Consider the following 14,021-nt stretch of genomic DNA (forward strand, 5'->3'; position numbering starts at 1 on the left):
CGATATAAAGGCAAGACCTGCATAGCATCAACGATTAATTTTGTAACCGGCCTCGGTGGCGTCGTGGTTAAGCAATCTGATATAAGGCTGGTAGGTACTGGGTTTGCAGTCCGGTACCGGCTCCCACCTAGAGCGAGTTCTAACCACTCAACGGGTAGGTGTTAGACCACTACACCCTCTTATTTCTCTCACACTAACCACTAACCCACTGTCCTGGACAGACAGCCCAGATAGCTGAGGAGTGTGCCGAAGACAGCGTGCTTGAACCTTTGAGACTTTTTAACGACTGTAATTACATATCAAATATATTTTTTTTGCATAAAATATTAGTGACTGCATATTAAACGCATTTCTGATCGTTCTAGTATTTGTACTAGGTTAAATTTCATTTTATTTCCTAAAATATTTTTTAAATTCAGTTTGGGCTTCTTACAAATATTAAGACGACCAGAAACACATTGAATTTACAGACACTGATATTCAAAACAAGAAAATATATTTATGTGTATTTTTAGACGTTAAAAGATTTTATTAGTCGGAAACATCTAACAATGCAGGAAATTCATGACGCGTAGTTTTCACTATAAAACCCGTTTTTGATAATTTAAATTAGACATTACTTAAATTCTACTGTTTTCATTATCCATTTCCAAACTTCCGAAGCGTTTCTGGTCATCCTGCTGTTTGTGATATTATTAAATGTATTTTTCATAATTCTAAAATCAAACGTCCCTCTGAGAAGTAATGGTTATGGAAACGAGCTCTAGTCTATTTTTAAGGGTATTTCGCCGTTTAAAGGTCACCGACTCTAGTTTCACTCTATTATAACTTTATCCAGACGTGGTACATGTTTGTAGATAAACACAACTGTGTGCCCATTTCCGCGGGTTCAATATAGGGTCTGCAAATTTAAGTAGTATCCGAGATTACGTTATCAACTGATCATTGGTAATCCACCCCCGTCCCAACCAGCGTCCCACGTATGACACATAAAAGGCCGTCGTATATATCGTCCTGCTTATTTGAATGTGCTTTATATATATATATATATATATATATATATATATATATATATATGTATGTATTGATGTATGTATTGATGTATATATTTATGTATGGATATCTATATATTGTATGTATGTCGCGGTTGACTGTTACATACACAGATATTAACGCACTGGCACAGGGGATAATTAAATCCTTTCTGACCTCACAAATTGTCCCATGCCGTTGCTGGGACTCGAACATGTGGCACCGAATCGCCGGCAAATTCCAGACTAGCCACGATGCGCTCTGAGCTATTGAGGCATCCATATTGATGCTCTTTAACTCAACAATATGCATGGGGCCTACAATCAACGCGGTCGATCCCGCTTATGTGCATGAAACAGTGGGCAGACCTGGCACTGGCTAGTATGTAGTTATGTATGGATATCCATATACTGCATGTATGTATGTATGTATGTATGTATGTGTGTATGCATATATATACTGAACAGCATTGAAAACGCACCACCAAGAAATGTTTGGATGTCGAAAATATTACCCGAGCAATAAATGTTTTTGTTGTGAACAGCAATAGATGCATGATTGATAATGACAACAAACAACATATTAATTGCTGACCGGTTGGTGTGTTCGGTTTTATTTAAGTTTTAAAAAGAAGGAAACCCTCAGAAATGATGGCTAAGAAAATGAAAATGACAAAGAAATAAGTCATGATAATATTTATGAGTCGACCGAGTTACACCAAGCGATATATATTTTTAAAGGAAGTATACTATTTTTGGCTAACAGGACAGAGAGAGAGAGAGAGAGAGAGAGAGAGAGAGAGAGAGAGAGAGAGAGAGAGAGAGAGAGAGAGAGAGAGAGAGAGCCTTGGAAGATATCACTTTGAAAAAAAAAAGAGATTATAATTAACCCACGATAATGAAATTATAAATGACACCCCAACACGAAAAATGCATGGGCTATTGGGTGTCAAACTGTGGTAACAGAAAAAAAACAATGTGATGATCAACATCACAATAAAAATGTGTAAAGAACTGTGCAAAAATACAAAAATCACAGATAGATCAAATTAAAATTTAGAATAAAAGTTAGTATTTGTAAAACAAATTCTGGATGGAATCGAAATGATTCCATCACATTACGTCCAAATATATCTTTTCGAGTTCTTTAAAATGCTTAACCAAAACGTGGTGCTCCGTCAATAATACACTGACAGTGCTCACATTGAGGTGGAGGATAAAACAAATGGGTCAAGTATGTATGACCGATCGAGCACGACACCCGACTATTCATCCTTCGTACTATCTATAGGACCCCTGCGCGTGCTGTTTCACCGTGGTGCGGGGTGTAACATTCTCTTTAAAATGCCAATACAGCCACCAATTGAACGTGGAGTAGGATCCGTCCGTAAAATACTGTGACATTTGTGTTTGTATTTTTGGCACAGTTCTTCCTGTTTTTGTTTGAACATTGAGTTTTTGTATTGATGTTGATCATCACTTTATTTATTTGCATTATCATAGTTTGACACCCAATAGCCGATGTATTTTTCGTGCTGGGGTGTCGTTAAACATTCATTCATTCATTCATTCTATCTATAGGAGGACTGCCAATCTCCCAAGACTGGCTTGATAGCGTGAAACTTGTTCGCAATCGCGCCGTCCCAATCATGCTGCCACGTTGAAAAGATATATTGGTGCATACTATATTTAAAATCAGTATAAGGCACACCAAGCCTGGCATGAGGCAAATCCAAAGCAAACTTTGCAGCTAAATCTGCCTTTTCATTACCCCTGATGCTTCATATTGCGTAAAGCTTGGAGACACGAAAGTAAATCTGTGAATATTATAAATTTGGATGCACTAGAATCCATTATTTCTTCCAAGGCTTTAAAGGGACATCCCTGAGTTTGTTGCAATTTTAAAATGCTACCGATTTACAGAGACTTTTTGACGATTGTAATTACATATCAAAAATATTTTGCTGCATAAAATATTACTGGCTGTATATTAAACGTGTTTCTGATCGTTCTAATATTTTTACCAAGTTAAATTTCATTTTATTTCCTAAAATATAACGAAATTATTTGAAGACAGAATTCAGTTTGGGCTTCTTAAAAATATTAAGACGACCAGAATCAAATTGAATATACAGACACTGATACTCTAAACAAGAAAATATATTTAATATGTAAGTTTAATCGTAGAAATATTTTATTAGTCGGAAACATCTTACAATGCAGCAAACTCAGGAATGTCCCTTTAATGACTGCCCAAACTTCAGCACTAAAGATTGATGTCGAGTCAGGCAGTCTCATGGAAAGTATTGTGTCTGCTGGAAAAACTGTCCATCTGTATACACAGGAATGTAATCACGTGTCTTGAATTTCCATGGAAAATTGCTTGTACACAAGAGCATCTGTACGATCTTTCTTCAGATGGGCAAGATCAAACATGGTGGTGTATTACACATAATTACTATAATTGTCATAATAAATGTTCAAAACTGCAGCTTCAAAGACAGAGATTTGAACTGAAGAGGCTGCAACGCTTTGAACACGATTATGATCTAAACTAGGTGGAGCTTAAAAACAATGCATACAAAATGAAATAAATATTGTTGTGAGAAATTTAATGGTGTAAAGTTTCCAATTCTATATTTAGGTAATTCAACATGGTGTTTTAGTACAAACCGGGTTGGTTAGGCGTGTTGTATAGCATTCCATTACTAACGTGTTTAACACGCAATGTGTGCCTTTAATATGGCATTTGCGAATACTGTTAACATTGAAAAACAAATATCCCTGTGTCACTCCCATATAAGCATGTGTGGCAATTTGTCAAAAGGCTTTCTACCAGCTAATATGTTGCCACTAGCAGCTAATATAGTTTTTTTGTAGTAAAAAAAACCCCGCAAACAATGAACTAATTTCCGTGAATGTCCATTCCACACACATACGCAAGTATTCACACTTCAGACATTGTTTTGTTGAACCTCCGCGGATCCATTCAACTGATTGTTTTCTCGTTTCAACCAGTGCACCACAACTGGACAAAGGCCGTGGTATGTGCTTTCCCGTCGGTGAGAAAGTGCATATGAAAGATCCTTACTGCATCAGGAATAATGTAGCGAGTTTCCTCTGATGACTACGAGTCAAAATGACTAAATGTTTGACATCCAGTAACCGATGATTAATTAATCACTGTGTTCCAGTGGTGTCATTAAGCAAAACAAATCTGTTGAACTGTTACATGCAAATGTTAATTGTACTGATAGTGTCAATGTTAGTCCACCATTCACATGGCATGACAATTTTTAAATAAGACAGGTGTTGGAAACAAACCTTTAATTCCTGTAGTCATGGTTACCACCGCACACACTACTTTTAGTTTTTGCACCCCCCCCCCCCCCCCCCCGAACCATTTTCACAATAAACAAACATGTATTATAGTGACACACTTATACATTTACACATTGCACAAAAGGCACACATTTACACACAACCACCAACACTTGAGAATTTTTCGCAATAAACTAAACTTGTTATACAAAAGATTACTATAAATAGATTATTTTCTTTTCAGTCTTTACTGTTATAGTTTTTCCTTGTTTATGAAAAATGTCAAAACACCAAATCAATTTCTGTTTTTACCTAGTCCAGAATTATTTTGACGCCTATCAGGTTTGGGTCTGCTGAAAAATATGATTCCAAAGTTTCCATTTTTTAAAAATAAATTTCTCATATTTATTGTTATTACAATATGCTGCTTCTTCTAAATTATAATAGTGAATAGATAATGATAATCATCACCAATATCGTTAAAATCATAAAGTGTGCATAACCTATTTCCTACTGGTGTATTATTCCATCGTCCTATTTCAATCGAGAGATACTAATTTGATGTTCTGAATTTAAGAATAATGATCCATAGTGTTTCAGGCAATATGGTGAGGTATTTAAAACAAATTAGCCGATTTAAAATTTTATAATTTTCCACTCTAGACGATGATGCAATGTTATTGTTCCATGTTTGAAGGTGCTGGTCATGCTGCCTCAATTTGATATATTCAAGAAGTTGTTTGTGGGTGTTTGTTTGTTTTTAGGTTTTTTTTAATCTTTGAGACAGCCATATATCAGTCATACATACCTAGGTTGTTAAATAATTGTTTAATATGTTGAATCCAAGTGTAGTTGTGTCCATTTACGGATGCAACATAAATGCATAAATGCATGCAATAGAAAGGATAGTTTTGTGTTTTCCTGATTTATTATTCTTTGTTGAATAATTAGTTTAATCGGTCTACGTCATAGTTCTCCGTATAGCATACATATCGGTTTACCTTTTTTAACAGGATGCAGGCGTCTCAGTAAATTTATATATATGTTTCAATACTGGCAGTGTTTTGATAACCCCATAATTCACATCCATACAGAAGAATAGGTAATACCATTGTGTGAAACAATTTTAACTTACATTCTATTGATAGATTGTTATCTTTAGATTTAGATAAAACGAAATACATTGCTTTTGTAGCTTGTTGGGATACAAAAGAAATCGTGTTGTGTTGAACTTGTTTTGCTTATTAAAAGTTAAACCTAAATATTTATATTCTTTAACGTTTTGGATAACCTTATTTCCGATGGTAAATGTTTCCGTGTAATCATTGGTTGTGCCATTAAAACTTTATAGCTTTGTCTTGTTGATATTGATTTTACGATTCCATTTATTACAATAATTGTGAAACATGTTAAGGGTATGTTATAAATCACGCGGGTTCGTTGCTAGGAAGTCTGTGTCGTCCGCATATAGCAAAGAAAGCAAACAAATGACAGCTTCAAGAAATATATCGAGATCATTGATAACAGGAAAGACCCCAATGCAGTTTTAGCTAAGACGATACGTTTCCTGGTTATTTAAGTATTAAAAATAGGACAGGTGACAAATTTCACCTTGTCGCACGCCGATGTTGCATGAGAATAGTTCCGAGTATATATTGTTAGTGCAAATACAAGATTTAATACCTTGATACGTTTGGTGAATAATTGTGAAACATTTCCCATTTATATTATTGTCTAATAATTATTGTCTAATAATTTTAGCCACAAGCAGGTTCTGGGGATCATATCAAAAGCCTTTTGAAAATCGATAAAGGCACAGTATAGTTTCTTTTTCCTATTTTAAAAAAGTTCTATTAAATAGTGAATACTAAATAGATGGTCAGTAGTAGAATAGCCTTTTTGGAATGCTGTTTGGGATTCGCGCAATATGCTACATTCGTCAATAAATGTATTTAGTCCTATGTTTAAAATTGTGGTAAATGATTTAGAACAACAGCATGGCAACGTTATTCTTCTGTAGTTGTCAGGCATCATTCGGGTTCGTTTATTTTAAAAAATCGGTTTAATAATTCCTATTAACCATTCATTAGGAAAAATACTATGGTCTAGCATAAGGTTAAATAGTTTAACGTAGATCGGGATCATCAGATCGATAGAAACTTTCTCGTCCTCTGCCGCTGATAAAGCTGGCCTGACCCACGGCACTAACTAACGACCGCCGGTAGTAGGGGTGCATAGTAGGTGGTGTATGGGTGTGAATTAAGTGCCTCTTAACAATGCCAGAAGTAACTACTTAACACTCCCCGAAGTAGTCAGACTAAGCCCACAGGTAAAAGTTGATGGGGAATGGCAGGTGTGTGGCACGGATAGCCACAAGAGACGAGCACCTGTCGCGGTTGGAGAGACAAGAATTGCAGGCCATCAAATATCCTATTTTTTCCTATTTTTATTTATGAGTCCCTATTTAGCCCTCTTTTTGATGAAAATTCCTATCCCCCCCCCCTTTTTTTTTGCACTTTTGACCAGTTTCATATATTTTTTAATATATTTTTTTGGCGACACCATATTTTTTCTCTTCACACCATTTGCTCCATATGACTTGCTATGAGGCATATTGTGATATCTGTGGCATAGTCATTGAAATCTGAATATGCAGATGGCATGCATGGTTACAGGCTTTCAGTTATTAATTTTCACAAAGCAATATAAAGTCCTCTTATTTATAATTTCTGAATTTCTTGATATGTTACTGTTTTTTGGTAATATCTGATCTTGTTGAATGCTCAAAACTAAAAGGTTGAAAGGATATGGCAACCCTTTCAGTCTAGACCTAGTTACTTTGAGCTACATACTAATTATTTCTTTAGTTCATTATCTGCATGGTAATGGTGTCGTGTGTTGTTGATGAGTGGAAAGCCTTGCAAGCTGATGGTGATGTTGCTGCAGTCAACAAAGAGCAACGAATTGAGCACTACTGGAATGAAGTATTTGCACTTAAATCGGTAACCAACACCAGCAGGTACTCTGTACTGCCACGCATTTTGAAATCAGGACTTGTTTTGACACAGATGAATGCAGAATCTGAAAGGAGTTTATCCATCAATGCCAGAGTAGTCACAAAAGAAAGATCTGCTTTAAGTGATACCACAATATGTGGTCTACGTGCTGTGAAAGATGCTGTTCGCTTCTGTGATCCAGTTGACAACCAACCAGCAATGATACCTGTAACAAAAGAGATGAAGGCATGTCTAGCAAGATTAGAAGAGGAGAAGCTTCAAGAAGCAAGAAATCGAGAACAGGCAAAGCAAACGGATGATGCAGAGAGGATGAAAAGAGAGAAAGAACAGATGATGGAAAAGAAACAATTATTGGCTAAAGAGGATGAAGACTTGAAAAAGAAAGAGGAACAGGCAATAGCTTCCATAAATGAAGCAGATGAACTGTTGAATGATACTACAAAAAAATTACATTGTGCCATTAGTCGATCACCAGTGAATGAGCAAAGTGCCAAAGTTGCTTCAACTATGCTTGATGTTGCTAAAAGCAAACGAGAAGAAGCAATGCAACGTTTGAAGATAATAAAAGACAAACAAAAGCAATTGGATAGCAAAAGAATGAAGCTGTTGGATAAGGCTATTCCAACAAAGAAAGTTACTAAAAGGAAGACCGGAGAATCTGAGGGTGGTGTTCCTACTAAGAAGGCAACATGACTTGCATGAATTCACCATGGTACTTTCAATATCAGTGCATTGTCTTGGTGTCACAATGGTTATCATTACAATTACAGTCATAGTATTATTTTCAAGCTTTATGGTTACTCGTACCTTGTCACTTGGATTAATGTTTTATTAGTATACATTCAGTCTACACATTTGATATGTAACTTGTGGTGAATTATGTAGTAGCTGAATTTAGTTCAAAGTGTAACTGTACAGAGTTCCACAGTGACTACGTGCCTACTGGCCAAGAGTGGATTTAGGGCTGTATGGCCATTATATTTTAAATTTTGGTGGCCTGATTGTTTTTTCTCTAAAAAAGAAACAAAAACAAAACAACTGCTAAATTGTGTGTGTGGGTGGGTGTTTGTGCAAATATCTTACATTTTCCACATTTCTCATCACGTCTAAATTGTACGAAGTCAGGCTGATGTACTGGTTCATGGTGTCTAAGGAAGTGGGACTTCCGTGCTCATTTGCAGGTTGTGCTTTGCTTACCGTAACAAGTATTCTATTAAATGTGCACAGCTGCAGTATCATAATTATTTGACATATTTCCACCAATTCAGTTAGCACACAGCTACTAAATCCAGCTATATTATCCAGTTAATCTACCAAGAGAAAACTAATTTTAAAAATATTGTCCATACCCACATTCAATCACACACACACACACACACACACACACACACACACACACACACACACACACACACACACACAGCAATGCCTTGTGTGGGTTTTTTTCAGTCAACACCCCTGTCATTTCAGAGTTAAAATTTGACCTTGTAACTTGTATTATTCAATAGCATAAAAGGAATACTGCATTGTGTTGCTTTTTAAAAGTCTTACTCCAAAGAACCAAATTTAACCACTGCATTGTCTGAATAAAAAGTGGTGGATCGGGATGGCTATAAGGGGTGTTGGGAGGCCATCTTAAAACAAAATAAGTGCCTATTTTATTCCTATGATATACACATTGTCTTATTTTCCTGTATTATTATATTATCTTTTCAATGGCTTTCTGTTTTTATATTTAGTTTTTTGAAATGGCTCACTCGCTTGACCCCTGCAATATTTCTATTTTGGGACATTTACTTTTATACAAAATTCCTATTTTCTTCCTATTTTGTGGGCAAAATTCATATTTTAACCCTATTTTCAGGCAATAAAAATTCATATTTTCCACTTGACGGCCTGGAACTGGGATGTGGAGGTGGACAGTGAAAGAAGTTGAAAGATAGGAAGAGTTGCCAGATCGGGACGAAATGACATGGAATTCAAAGGAGAGAAAGGAAAGGGGGCAGTGGGATAAAGAACAAAAAAAGTAGACTAAGTTTATTTTTTAAAGTTCTATTATATGTATTTTTATTTTTTGCCTGATGGTGTTTACAACGGAGAGGAGTCGGCACCTGTGGGATTTTACAGATAGTAATCGATTACGTTTAGTGTACAAATGAATGAATGTTTAACGACACCCCAGCACGAAAAATAAATCGGCTATTGGGTGTCAAACTATGGTAATGCAAACAAATAATGAATGAATGAATGAATGAATGTTTAACGACACCCCAGCACGAAAAAATACATCGGCTATTGGGTGTCAAACTATGGTAATGCAAATAAATAAAGTGATGATCAACATCAATATAAAAATTCAAGTTTTAAACAAAAACAGTGTAAAGAACTGTACAAAAACACAAATATCACAGAATTTTACGGATACTGAATTTTACTCAAAACTTCAATTTTGTGCTGTATTGGCCATTCTCAAAGAGAATGTTACACCCCTGCACCACGGTGAGGTTACAGCACGCAAACAAATAAAGTGATGATGAACATCAATATAAAAATTCAAGATTTAAATAAAAACAGTGTAAAGAACTGTTTAAATGAAAGTGACTTACACACATACCTCGGGTTTCGACCTGGGTCAGTAAAGGAATGAATGAATGAATGTTTAACGACACCCCAGCACGAAAAATACATCGGCCACCGGGTGTCAAACTGGTAATGCAAACAAATAAAGTAATTATCAACATCAATATAAAAATTCAAGATTTAAATAAAAACACGGTGTAAAAAAACCTGTGCAAAAAAAAATATATCACAGATAGATACTGACTTTTACTAAAAATTTCAATTGTATCTCGAAGAAAAAAAGGGATTTGTGCTGTATTGGCCATTCAAAAAGAGAATGTTACACCCCTGCACCACGGTGAGGTTACAGCACGCGCAAGGGTTCCCAAAAGTGCCTGCGGCCGCGTCTAAAAATAGGTTTTTCATCGCATCGACGATCTGGTTCACACGTGCTTTGATATCGACAGATTTGTAATCGAGGATTGCGGAAATATTTACAAGCGAGTCAAGGTTAATTTTGTTAATTATTTCGGTACACTGCTCGGGTACAAATTTACGTAATCTTTCGTTCATTAATGGTATGCTATTTTCCGAACTACATGTATCATTGTCGTTTGCGTGTTCCGATGCAAGTCTGACATACGTGGAAATGATTAGTGATCGGAAATATATGACGTGGGCCCATGACATTGCCAATCACATTACTATCTTTACAAGTTACATGCTTATCACTGCCTATGTTTAATAATTTAACACCATGCCCATTGACTTTTCCAGTATCTTGACTTGATCTATCAATTTGCACACCATATGACTAATTTGGAAATTTCATTTAACAAGTTTATCATAACAGTTTCCATGTTATTTAACTGTTCTGAATCCATATCAATTACAGCGTAGTCAGGCAAGCATTTTGTTCTTGCATTAAAATCTCCAAGAAGTAAAATAGGATTACCTCCCCTTTTAGCCTGGGTAATTTCATGATCAGGCCTCAGATCACAATTAATTACACTATGTTTTCTCATATAGCCCCAGTCGCTGTAGCACTTTTATTAATTTTACCAGGCCGTTGACATTTAACAAGAAACATTACCTGCCTTGGGCCAATGAACACCCAAAAGTACGACCCCTGTTGTCCAGCTCTTTTTCACGTTATATCAATGTAAACAAACACACGTGGAACCGAATCACACCCATTTCTATGCATTTTAAACAAATGTTGCATGACTTCAAGGTGCTGTGGGGGGGGGGGGGGGGGGGGGGGGGCAGTATCCAGTGTAAACCAAGTGCACATATTCACTAACTGCATCCTCTTCCCTGTCAAACCCAGTATAACAATTCAGCATACAAAGCAGCTCCCCAGCCATTAATCACATAACAAGAAAACTATATTTTCTCGCATTCGTTTCCGTATGATGCGTGCCCATGACACTGTCAATCATATTACTATCTTTACAAGTTACCTTTCCTACATGCTTATCACTGCCTACTCTGCCATTTAGTATATAGAGGTTGTGTGCTTTACATATGTTTAATAATTTAACACGTTTCCAGTATCTCGACTTGATCTATCAGTTTGCACACCATGTGACTCTAATGTGGAAATTTCATTTAGAAAGTCTATCATATCAGTTTCCATGTTATTTAACTGTTCTGAATCCATATTAATTGCAGTGTAGTCGGGCAAGCATTTTGTTCTTGCATTAAAATCTCCAAGAAGTAAAATTGAATTACCTCCCCTTTTAGCCTGGGTAATTCCATGATCAATAATATCAAATGTGTCTTCTTTATAGTATGGGAATCCAGTGTGTGTGTGTGTGTGTGTGTGTGTGTGTGTATGTGTGTGTATATATATACTACACTAACTGATAGTGTTTCGTCAAGCTATGCCACCAGATGGGCATACTTTTCCTTTTCTGTTGTTTAAATAAAATGCATAGCCTGGTATAAATGTGGACATACAATCTGTTTTGTTGGTTTTTGTTTCAATAAAACAGAGGATATCATGCTTTGAGACATAATCTACAAATACCGGTATCATTAGTTTACTTCTCAGTCCACATACATTGATACTAACGAATGATAATTGAGCATTCTGACCAGATAGGTTAGGGATATGTTGTACAGAGTTGGTATTAGGTAAGTCAGGATCATTGAGGCTATTAGTGTTACTTTTATATATACTCTTCAAAAAAAGAAACGCAAAAGGGTACAAATGGGTTATAACTCCGATTTTATGTTTCCTACCGGTTCATGCTTTGTGAATATAAGGTCATTGCATGTCCCAAACACATTCCCACGGTTACATTCGATAAAACGCAGCTACTGTACAATAAAGTTCCAAAATGTGAATATTCGCAAAAACGCAGCCACGTGCAAACCATGTCACCACTGCACGTGCGTTGTCTGCATGTGCAACATGAACACCGACAGTATAAAAGTGCAGGGTGTTCGCTTGCCTGGCCTCTGTATCTGGCCGACAGTTGACAATCCAGGACATGCCACGTCTCAGTGAACCGCAGAGAAACAATGCCATCGGCCGACTAGACGCAGGCGAATCCAGAACGGCCGTTGCCAGGGCATTCCATGTGTCCCCAAGCACCATCTCCAGACTGTGGGACCGTTACCAGCAACATGGATCAACACGTGACCTCCCTAGATCCGGTCGACCACGGGTCACTACCCCTGGGCAGGACCGCTACATCCGGGTACGCCACCTTCGGGAACGATTGACTACTGCCACCTCCACAGCCGCAGCAATACCACATTTGCGCAGGATATCCGACCAGACCGTACGGAACCGCCTACGTGAGGTAGGAATTCGTGCCAGACGTCCAGTTCGAGGTGTCATCTTAACACCACAACACCGTCGACTCCGACTGCAGTGGTGCCAGATTCATCGACAATGGCCTCAACTGCGATGGAGACAGGTGTGGTTCAGTGACGAGTCCCGATTTCTGCTCCGACGTCATGATGGAAGATGTCGCGTGTATAGGCGTCGTGGTGAACGTTATGCGGCAAACTGCGTGCAGGAAGTGGACAGATTCGGCGGGGGTAGTGTCATGGTGTGGGCAGCCATCTCACACACTGGCAGAACTGACCTGGTCCACGTGCAGGGCAACCTGAATGCACAGGGCTACATTGACCAGATACTCCGGCCACACATCGTTCCAGTTATGGCCAACGCCAACGCAGTGTTCCAACTTTACAACGCCAGGCCTCACACAGCACGTCTCACAACGGCTTTCCTACAGAACAACAACATTAATGTCCTTCCTTGGCCATCGACATCACCGGATTTGAACCCAATTGAGCATCTATGGGACGAGTTGGACCGACGCCTCCGACAGCGACAACCACAGCCCCAGACCCTGCCCGAGCTGGCAGCAGCCTTGCAGGCCGAGTGGGCCACCATCCCCCGGGACGTCATCCGTACTCTAGTTGCTTCAATGGGCAGGCGGTGCCAGGCAGTTGTCAACACACGCGGAGGCCACACCCGGTATTGACTCCAGATGACCTTGACCTTGGTGGTGTGTCCTATCACTTACTCACAATGGACTAGAGTGAACTGTGAACAATCCTGCAACATTTGGTAATTATCGGATTCACCATTCAATAATTAAATCAATTCTCCAAATGTTACGACAATGTGGTTTTGCGTTTCTTCTTTTGAAGAGTATATGTTCTTGTCTGAAGCAGCGACTGTGACGGTGACACAGAAAGACGATATCAATCTCAGCAGACCTTGAAGACCTTGCTGTTTAAGGGGAAATTCCTGAGTTAGGGGCAATTTTTTAAGATGTTGTCGACTAACAGTCTTTCTAACATTGTAATTACAATAATTACATATCAAATATATTTGTTCTGCATATAATATTAATGGCCGTATATTAAACGTGTTTCTGATCGTTCTAATATTTGTGTTAGGTTAAATTTCATTTTATTTCCTAAAATATATATTTATAAATTATTTGATGACGCAATCCAGTTTGGGCTTCTTACAAATATCAAGACGACCAGAAACACATTGAATATACAGACACTGATATTCTAAACAAGAACATATATTTTATATGTATGTTTAAACGTAGAA

This window comes from Gigantopelta aegis, chromosome 14 (assembly GCF_016097555.1).
Source record: "Gigantopelta aegis isolate Gae_Host chromosome 14, Gae_host_genome, whole genome shotgun sequence".
Lineage (NCBI taxonomy): Eukaryota > Metazoa > Mollusca > Gastropoda > Neomphalida > Peltospiridae > Gigantopelta > Gigantopelta aegis.